Source organism: Thermobia domestica, chromosome 1 (genome assembly GCF_964235325.1).
Source record: "Thermobia domestica chromosome 1, izTheDome1.hap1.1, whole genome shotgun sequence".
Classification (NCBI taxonomy): Eukaryota; Metazoa; Arthropoda; class Insecta; order Zygentoma; family Lepismatidae; genus Thermobia; species Thermobia domestica.
Window position 1 is genome coordinate 316,835,838 of NC_137454.1, and position 11,491 is coordinate 316,847,328.

Genomic DNA, 11,491 nt, shown 5'->3' on the forward strand with positions numbered 1-11,491 from the left:
GTTACTCGTGTTGCAGATTAGAAGCGTTTAGTTATCACAAATCTGTGTATTGGATATGCTACATGAAAATGAAATCTGATTTTAATGTCCCATGATTATGCCTGTTAGACTAAGGGAGGCCTAACGATGATTAAAACAAGTGAATGATGAAAGAATTGGTGGAATGAGAAAGTGGAAGAAAACGGGAGTACCCCGAGAAGACCCACGAGCATGATGTTGTCCACCACAAACTTACTTGGCCGGTATCGAACAAGGGACCCCACACAGCAGAGGTAAGCTTTCAATCACTGAGCCTCCATGCCAGTTACTGTCAAGTTTTTGTGGTTTTCTTCCAAGTCCGCACGGCAAATGAGAAACTACTAGGAAGAGAACAAACATACAACATGATATAGCAAATGGAGGGGGAGGGAAAATGTTGTCTACCTGCTTGATTGTCTCACCGTAATTAGGAGGCAAAGAGCGTTAAAGAGCGACAGAAGAGAGTTTGAGAGATGCATTAGCGTAACCGGATTTTAAGACCATCAGTTGGGATTAAACAGGTCTATTCGTTGCGAAGGTGTCAGTTTACTTAAGTTTCCAACATCGAAATTGGATAGCTAAGGAAAAGATGTTGCAGAATGCCAGGGCATAGGGCATGGCTACTGAAAGAAACCATGTGAGTTGTTTCTTTTTCAAGAGGACTAAGTAAGCTTGCTTTAGTATGGACATTCTCAATACATTTTTTGATTATTCGAATCCTTTTTTATTATTATAAATAAAGGAATATACACAATACCAGCAAATATGCGGCGCTGTACTATGGATATTGTTTGTGCTCGCTATTTGTTTCCAACTAAATTTGCGTCCTTCGTACTCAAATATGGGGTTGAGTAACAGGAAGATTAATATAATTAGAGTGCAGTAGCGAAAAAAAATATTTTTAAGAACTATTTTGAATTTCTTATTTTGATAAACAGTTTTATTTCCACACTTGTTAAACACAGCAAAGAATATTGAGCGAATAGAGAATAGTTTGAGAAACAACTGGAATATAAGAAGAATGAAACTGGTGAAATAAAAGAAAGATACGAATACAACTTATAATTTGATTGGAGGACTTCATCATTTTGGACTGGAAGTCAACAACTTTCTTTTCTTTTTCATGTTTCCGAGTCTTAATTGAAAGGAGAGTTCGGCTATGGGGTTGAGATTTTGATACATTCCATATACACATAGAACTTTAGGAATCAAAAATGGTAAGCGATGGGCAGTAATGATCACACTTATTGCAAACCAGAAATTAATTATAGGGGATCGCAGAGAAAAGGTTTGGAAAAAAGGAGGGTCCTGATATAAAACAGATTGGGAAAGTCTAGTCAATTGCATTATTAGTCAGGGTTTCATTGTCTTTTGTCATCCGTGACCACTGTTTTAACGAATAAAAGTAGAAAAGAATTTAAATCAAATATTATAATAAAGGGATAATAGTGTGCACGTATATCTAAATGTGCCAATATAAACAAAAATAAACTAAAGAGCTCATATAAATACTATAGAAATCACAAATATTAACAGACACAGCAATTTGAAAATAGCTTTACAAAAAGTGAAATTAAATTTTGTATCCACTATCAACAAAATATCAAATGATCATGAGCGTAAAGATTCTTTCACTCTTCTAATTATTTACTTTAGTATAAATGAAGAAGAAAGTATGGGGAGGGAGAGTAGGGTGAGAACATGGCAATACCGACATTTCAGACAGAAAACGGAAAATATTCGGAGTACCAAGTTGACCCTAGCGCCATGTATAAATTTGTGTTCACACATCAAGTCCTTTGCATCTTAATATATCCCCGCAAAGCACCAAGATAATATACGGCTGCATTCATGTAGGTCCTGTAACTGTATGTTGGAGGTTTAGTAATTCGGTAGTGGACCAGAAGTGTTTCCTCAATGGGATACGTATAGAATAAAGGTGGCCTTACTGATGAATAGAAACTCAGATGCCCTGCAGTTTAGAAAGTTTTATACGAAATATGATCTTCGGTGATCGAGAATCTCAGAGAATGGAATACTTGAACAAATATGGAATGGATATATTGGATAACCCTTAATATGGCCTGTATCTCATAGGACACATATTAGTTTTCATCTTTTTGTATATATATGTGCACTTGGTAATATTACTGGAGGTTGTTATTCGAAACCAAGCTATGTTCGCGTATTAAGTCGGTGCTGCCATTCTCTTGATGAATGTTGCACTGCCAACAGATGTGCGTTCTAAATATATCAAGTGTAAAAAATCATACGGTGTAAATGTACCAGTTCTTACACGTCTTGTATAAGGTACACTCATGTCCAAAATGATTGTCGCGTATCTATAACTGTCTTCTCGTAAGAATACAATTTGATAATTATTTTGCAGGCTACTTTTAATACTGATACTATGCGTACAATCGTGAAATGTACGTATGTGTGTGGTCAATTTCATAGGAAAAGTACTATTAATATGAAAATTAAGATGAGTAAAACAAAATATTGCTAAATGGACAAAAAAGTTATATTTTCGTTATATTGTTCTTATTTACTGCTCTTTTGACATGGAGTTTGACACATACATGTCTTGGCCGATTATACACATACTAACATTGCAAGAAATACCGGGCGAATTCGTTATCAAATTATATTCCTACAATAACATATTTATAGAAATGCGACAATTTCGGACATGAGTGTACAATCAAAAGCGTGCATGTCTATTGATAATTGTATTTGCTTTCTTAGTTTTAGAGATGTTAGAAAAGTAGACTATGTTAGAAGATATATAATTAAGTTTGGGAATTATTACACGGTAACAGGAGTGCAGCACTTTCCATTTTCCGCTTTTCTGACGAATTGTGAATTGCATGACAAATAACACGTATTTCTCTGAAAGTATAAAAAGTATTTGTTTTACTATCTTGGATGTCTACTAGGTCTCCCTTCACAAAATGCAACGTAATAAATTTTACTTTTTTCCCCCCTTTCGAAACTATGTATGGAACAGTTTTCTAAAGTATTATACGATTGTGTAACACCTTCACCAGAGGCATATTCTGACATTGAAAAACCACGAACATCCCGAGGTTGACTTCTTCAGCGGAACTGCAACACCTGTATTTAAAGAAAATAATGCCGTAAGAACAAGCAGGTCATTCAAGATAATTCGTGAAGATACCACCAACCTGGAGGCAGAACCAGAAGACATTGCAAATATGGAACATACGCGAACATTAAAAGGAGCAGGTAGATGGGCAGCAATTCCCAACCTTCAAGGTTTCTTTATTTTCCTTTAGGGGCCGCGGTGGCTCAGTGGTAGAGCGTTCACCTCTGGTGCTTGGGGTCCCGGGTTCGATACCAGCCACCGCCAAGTGAACTTTGTGGTGGACAAACACCGTGTGCGTGGGCTTTCTCGGGGTTCTCCCGTTTCCTCCCACTTTCTTCATTCCACCATTTCATTCATTACTCATCATCACCGTCTCCTTTAGCCTAACCGGCATAACCGTGGGACGTAAAACTCAAAGATTTCATTTCATTTTTTTTATTTTCCTTTCGTGTAGTTTGGGACGATAAAGAATGTAGTATAGAAATTTTCAGTCATAATGATCTGCTTCAAATTGCGATCTTGGTTTATAGGAACCTTAAGCTAACACAGTCAACGGTTGTAAACATTACGGAAGGTAAATTGTATTATTTCCTTTTGCCGTTGTCAAACAGAGACCAGATGATTACGTAAGGATAACCAGTGTACTTACATATCGTCTAACAGTCTTCCGATCAAAAAAAAAAAAAAAAAAAAGGATTGTTTTGCAGATTTCCAACAAAACAGAATATTTCCAGAAGTAAAAGTACGAAAGTAATTGACACCTTATGATAACAGGGTAAGTTCTTTTATTTGGTATGAACATAATTGTATTTAGTATTAATGTTATTTGCATGCATTTAGAGGTGAGGTGATTTTGAGTTTAACGTCCCGTTCAGCAGCGAGGCTATATGAGACGTGGAGCTACTGATTAACGTGGAATTCGAACCACATGAGCTCCCGCCGGTGCATGCATTTAGAGTGAGTGTAATTACTTGATACATATTTGTACATCTTTGTAACTCAGCCTATTCTTGGCAACAGTGGTTCCGAATGTTTCTTGAATGACAATACACTTCATTGGACGACCACGAATATCGCGATACATTTCACTTTTCATTAATAGTAACCTAGATTACAGAAGCGTAAAAATATAATTTTCAATGAATTAATGGGTATGCAGTACTGGAATTTTTCTGTAGCTGGAGGCATGAGCGGTACAGTCTGTCCCAAAAATTGAATTTAACGAATTATTAAATGGTTTATAACACTTAAGTTCTAAAGTTTCTGGAGAGACTGATTGTGGACTACCGGTATAACCTTTAACGAGTCCTGTCGAAATAAACAACTGACCTGAGATATCCAGTTATATAGTATTATTTGTCATACATTTGCCATGAAAATGGCATATAATAATTTTTTTGAATAACATAACATAGGTGTTACTGCCAAGTTAAAGATTAATGATGATTAGTTCTAGTGAAAGCTAGGGATGAATAAATATTTTTAGGGTGTATAGTTATTTAATACATTCCAGGAGTTAGAGTTAAATGATCTTGTACGTATCTATCAGTGGTTGTGTACTTTATGTTGGGAACATTACACCTCTTCGTTACTATTATGAGAACAATAGTTTGTCATTTGCTACATTAATACTACAGCATTTTTCTTGAAAGTTAGCCACAACTACTTAAGATAAGGAACTCTAATTTGATAAAGAAGCTAAAATTACTTAGTTTTGTATAGGTAGTATCCCAAATTGTCAATGTAACATTTCACAACAGTTTGACCACAGTGGGAAAATCTTGCTACTCTGGCCTAATGGTGTTATTGGCCATGTTCGTAACTTAGTACCGGTAAAAATTTGTGCTTTCTTTCTCCTTCCTAACTAAACTTACACAAGTAGAAATAAATTTTCAAGGTAAAAGGACCCTACATAAACTACTTGAATTTTATCTTAAATGAAAATAAAATTAACAAGTATTTATTATTACTAACCTATGCTACAAATGTTTGCTATCATCAGATTTTGTTTGTATTTTAGTTATACTCAGTTCCAAACAAAGGGTGAACCACAGGGTTGGCTGGACAAGCGGTTTGTAAGATCAAGGTCTGCACCCTGAATCGGTGTACTTGTTATTGTTTTTAACCTTTCTTAATATTTAAAAGGAAGTACACACATGGTATTCGTTTAATTATTGTACTATTACATGTCATTCTTAAGTTATTAACGTTACGAACGCGGAATATTTCAGTGTTATATATAAATAATAAAATAACAGTGTTTTGGGGGCACGATATCAATCGGTAGTATACAATCAGAAGAGACCGGGTGTTAGGTAAAATGCATATTCTTTAATATTAAAGATATGATCAAAAATAACGTTTTGAAGTTTATATAGGGGGATATAGTATCGATTTAAGCCAATTCTATTTTGCCTATTTCGACCTTTACTGCCTAAATAATTGCTTTAGTGCCTAATGTTGCCTATTCTATGCATTTTCTTCAAAATAAGTCTTAACTGGGAAAATATATAATTTATATAACATAAATAATACACCTCTATACGTATATTAGGTGTTTGTAAACACAATCACGTGGTACGTTACTATATATACATACATACAGGGTGAACTTCAAAGACGTGCACATACTTCGGGAGGTGATTAATGATATCAAAAGAAGACCAAAGTCCTCTTGAATGTCACAAATCACCTCCTGAAGTATGGGCACACTTTTATGTCTCGTTCCAATTGTCAGGATTCGATTTTCGATTCCAAGTTGGCCCCCTGTCACTCGTACACGACGCGAAATTCCACAACATGCAAGACGACTTTTTGTATTCTTTTTAATGTCACGAATCACCTCCGAAGTATGTGCACATCTTCTAGGTTCACCCAGTATATATAGAATGCATAACAAGTTCCGTTGGGGGCCGCGGTGGCTCAGTGGTAGAGTGTTCACCTCTGGTGCTTGGAGTCCCTGGCTCGATCCCATCTTGCGTCAAGTGAACTTTGTGATGGACAAACACCGTGTGCGTGGGTTTTCTCGGGGTTCTTCCGTTTCCTCCCACTTTCTCATTCCACCGTTTCCGTTCATTTCTTATCATCACCGTCTCCTTTAGTCTAGACGGCATAATCGTGGGACGTAAAACTATACAAGATTCCATTTAATTTTTTCCAAGCTTCGTTTTTATATGTACAATAAAAGAAGATATTAAGAAACAAGTATGTTTCTATTTTCTTTGAACATTATCTATGATTTGAATGTATTTTTTAATAGTATTGAGTATTATCTTTCATATTTCGAGTTACATTTTAATGTCCATTTTTTAAAAAATTTTAGTGCCTATTTGCCTGCCTATTTTCTAGGTTTTTAGTGCCTAAACATCCGGTCTCTAATAATCAGTCTTTTGTCCAGTCCAGTTTGCAGTGACAACGATTAGTGAATTAGCTTTTCTAGTGAAAAATCACTGATGCAGTTTTCCAAAAGTTTTAGAGCATTGAAATTGCAAAATACGAAGTGTATTTTCCGAACTTACAATGATAAAAATGTAACTGCAAAGCTCCAGAGGTCAATATTGAAAGGATTAGAACTACTTCGTATCAAACAATCTTTCGCTTGGAGGCTGTAATTCGAAAAAGTAAACAAGAACTTTGCCGAAGCCAAAGCAAGAAAGTAGCAATTTTAAAATATTAAAAATGCTACAGAAATTATATTGAGTTGTTTATTGTATGTGGGGCATAAAATAATTGAATTATAAAATTTATAAAGATGTCAATTATCAGTTAAAGAAAACAGAAGAAGTGTAGTCATTTGTTTTATATACAGTGTACATAAAAATAATTTTCCAACAGGATAAGAACTAGTAATTGTTATTACCAACGATCGACATAATTTTCAGCAATATAAAGATTGTTTTATTTGTTTGGAACTGACATTTTCTTAGAGCGAACTGTATATTATCTATAGATTCTGTGTCATCCATTGACGCAAATCCCGGGGGGCCGAGGGGAACATGTCCTCCAATCTTGGACCTGGGGGTACTATCCCCCCAATAATCTGACGTGGAAAGTGCTTTTTAGGATATGTGTGATGATTTGTGTTCGACTTCCACAAAGGAATGTAAGATGAAACTGATTTCTCGGCTTTTCCATTTTAAAAAAAGAATCAAATTCTATAGTATTTCAAACTGAACTTCGTGCTGTAGTGATTTTAGTAGCCTCATCAATATGTATTAATTCCACTTCCGCTACTTGGGCACAAATTGCAATAAATGCCAGAGGAGGATATGCCCTTATCCTGAAGCTGGAAAGTTATCTCAGCTGTAGGTACGGGCACAAATTCCGGGGAAATGGGAGGACACGTCCCCTCAACTTTGGAACTGGAGGATCTCCCAATAATCCGATTTGGAAAGTGCTTTTTTCACATACGTGTGATGATTTGTCAGATTGCCACAAAGGAAATTGAGATGAAATTTGTTTCTCTTTGACTTTTGCATTTTTAATGAAAATGAAAGTGTGCGACTGTGTGTGACGTAACCTGATGTGAAATCTTATCTCCTTTCCCCTAGGCCCTAGCACACGAAGAGTATCTAGACTACCCAATGTTAGTAGAACCCATCTTTTCAGAAAATGCGCATTTCATCTATTTTAGTATCAGCCTAGGCATCTACTCATGCTTCGTAAGCTAACAAACTCTATGGCCTAAGGAATCCGGAGGTTCAATGCCGCGTTCACAAAATCTCTCCACTAATTTCTATCCTTAGCCAACTTGATCCAGTTTCTACTTTGTATTCCTATTGTTGCGACATCCATCTTAATATTGTACTCCCAACTGCGCCTTGGTCTTCCTAATGGTCGTTTTCCGATTGGTCTTCCAGTCAAGACTTTGAAAGCGTTTCTACTTTCTTCCATTCTAGCTATGACCTGCCCACCTAAGCCTCCTAGACTTGATGATCCTAACAATGTTTGGTAATCCGTATAAATTATGTAGTTCCTCGTTATGAAGTTTCCGTCATTCCCCATTCCCGTTCCTCTTGGGTCCGAATATTCATCTCAAGATCTTGTTCTCAAATACTTCCAGTCCATGTTCTTCCCTCACAGTAAGCGACCATGTTTCGAAACCAGACAGAACAACAGGCATAATTATCGTTTTATATATTTTAAGCTTCAAATTCCTCGACAGAATTCGCGACAGCAAGAAATTTTGAACTGAATAATAACACGAATTCTCTGCTTTTAGTCGACATTTAATTTCTTCGTCAATATGATTTTCATTTGTTAATACTGATCCTACATATTTGAAAGTATCCACTTTATCAAAAGTATTTAATATTTTAACGCATTCATAATTTGCCGTATTTCAGTCCCGACGCACTTCCATGTCTTTAGTTTTCTCTGCACTTACTTCTAAACCCATGTCCCTGCAAGCGTTTAATAAGATCTCTGCATTTCCTTCTATTGTTCTTCTATCATCCCCTATTAAATTTACTTCATCAGCGTACGCCATAACCTGGTGAACACTGTTCAACTCTAGGCCCTGGTTGTTATATTTTGATTTTCCATATAGCGTATTCCAGAACAAAGTTGAATAATAATGAAGACAGCGCATCTCCTTGTTTCAGGCCATTCTCGACGTGAAAGCTCGGACAAAAATTTTCCTATCTGGACTTTACTTTGGAATTCATTTAAACATGCCTTAATTAATCTAATTAGCTTTTTCGGTATTCCAAATTCTGTAAGAATGTTGTACAATGTTTCTCTCCTAACAGAGTCGTAAGCCTTTCTAAAACCAATAAATAGTTGATGTACCGGGGTATTGTATTCCCACTTCTTTTCGAATATTTGGTGAATGGTAAATATTTGGTCGATAGTTAATCGATTTCGTCTAAATCCTGACTGAAAATCCCCGATAATTTCATCTGCGTATGGGGTCAATCTTGTTAATAGAATGTTTAAAACGATTTTATAGGATGTTGACAGAAGAGAGATGCCTCGATAATTATTACAGTCAGTTTTGTCACCTTTTTTGTGGATTTGAACAATGATTGATTCTTTCCACTCTTGTGGCAATAATTCTTTGTTCCAGGTAAGAAGGATGAGTTTGTGTACCTTGTTCCATAATTTTTTTGCCTCCAGCTAAAAATTAACTCAGCCGGAATTTCATCTACACCCGGAGATTTATGTTTCTTTAATTTCTTTATAGCTATTTCTACTTCTATTCGGTTGGGCTCTGGAATATACGGTTCTGCAGTGTGTATCTCCTTTTCCCCACGCACACTAGTTTTTGGTTGCATGTTAAACAAATCGTCAAAGAAATCTTTCCATCTATTTAAGATGTTATCCCCATCAGTGAGAACTGTTCCGTCAGATTTCTTTAATATATAAGCACGAGGTTGATAGCCTGTCATAAATTCGTTATCCCTTTATGCATGTCCTGAATGTATTTATTTTTACTTTTATCTTCATATTCCTTAATTTTAGCTTTCAAAAGATCATGTTTCTTTGTTCTAAAAGTTTTGGAAGTTTCCCGCCTGATATCCACAAAACTGTGTGTCGTTATTTCATTCGGGTTTTGAAGCCAACGTTATTTTGCCTGTTTTCTCTTCTCTGTTAGTTTAATGCATTCCTGGTCGAACCATGGTTTGTTCTTACGCTTTTTCGCGTGTCCTTTTTTTTTTTTTTTTTTTTTTATGAGAGAGGATGCTTCGTAAGCAAAGAAAAGTAATCAATTCCTCGAATATTTTTCTCCATAATCTTAAGGTTACATCTAACTAAAGAGTATATGACATGCGTCAGATTTCTGTAACGATTCCTGTAATGATATCATTTGCTCAAATAAGAGTACTGTTGCGTCATACATAATTAATATTCTTTCTTCATAGTTTTCGGGAACTCATTATTTATATTATTATAAAACAATTTTAAGGTGGACCTTTGTGGATGTCTAATTAGAAACATACCAATTATAAGGATTTAGGATTTTAAATTTCTGGACTTTCACCATCTAAGGCCATTTAGCTCTTCACGTTTTGGGAAATGACCCTTGGCAAGCACACTATCCGGGGAAAGGGAAGGAGGAAGCGGCCTGGGACCTATAAGTTAGGTACCACCCCGTCATTTGCCTGGTGTGAATGAGGAAAATCCAGGAAAATCTCATTCAAGGTGGCTGGCCTGAAAAAGGAGTTTTACACTTTTTCGACCGAGTGTCCCCACCGGGAATCGAACCCGGGACCGCTCGCACCGAAGGCGAGAGCGTTATACCAATTATAAATATGCATGTTTTCATATTTCAGAATGTGTTCACGGCAGTGATTTGTGATACTGAGATGTACTTCATCTACATCGCCTAATATATAATATACTCTACAACAGTTTATCAGATTAATCTACCGTAATATGAGTTTCATCTTCCTTCCCTAGAATAAACCTCAAATCTGCCCTCCTCCTAATGTTGAAGACAACCAATGGCGTATTTAGGATTTTGTTTCGAGAGGCTATGCCCAATACAGGCAAGGAAGTGGGCAATGCCCAGCCGAGGTTGACAAATATATTTTAATTTATGCATAAATTGAAGTTATAATGGCAAGAATTGCAGACCGATAAATGCTATAAGATATTATACAAAAATTTAGGAGTGAATCTTACCTTTTTATTGTATTTATAAAGAAAAAGGAAGCACCCTCTTGGTCTACTTAATTTCCTGGACTAATTATTTCCTCGTTTTGATTTTCTTTAATTTCCTTCCTTCTTCTAATAACATTTCCTTCTTTTAAAAATAACTAAACGATATAATTTTCCTTTGTTATAATAACTAGAGTCCCGTCATGTTGATATCCGCGCAAGTTGGTGGGGAACACCTGTTTCGTTTATCAACTCCTCTTAGTTTTGGTGTTACTGATGACGGCCGACTTGAATCACAACTGACAACGGTCGATAAAGTATGATAGGCGAAACGAAAGAAAGTAACATCAAGAAAACGAAATAGAAAAGTAGAAAGGACGAAAGGAAGAACAAAAGGACGCAGTTCTTACATGGAATGAAATTTGACAAATACAGTATTATATCTGAACAAAGAGCATAAGAAAATGGAAAGTCAATGACATTCTTAGAAATGGTAAGAAGGATTATTGTTGTGCGTGGAATGCGAAAAACTAACAAATTTATTTCGGGGGGAGCTTGAGACCGATAGCCCCTCCCCTGATCCTCTACAGCATTGTTTTTCAATTTCATAAATATTTTGAACATCGCTTTATATAATAATAATAATAATAATAATAATAATAATAATAATAATAATAATAATAATAATAATAATAATAATAATATGGAAACGGTCCTTCCCGTCCCCTCCAATGTTGAAGACAGATTTGCGCCGATGGTGTC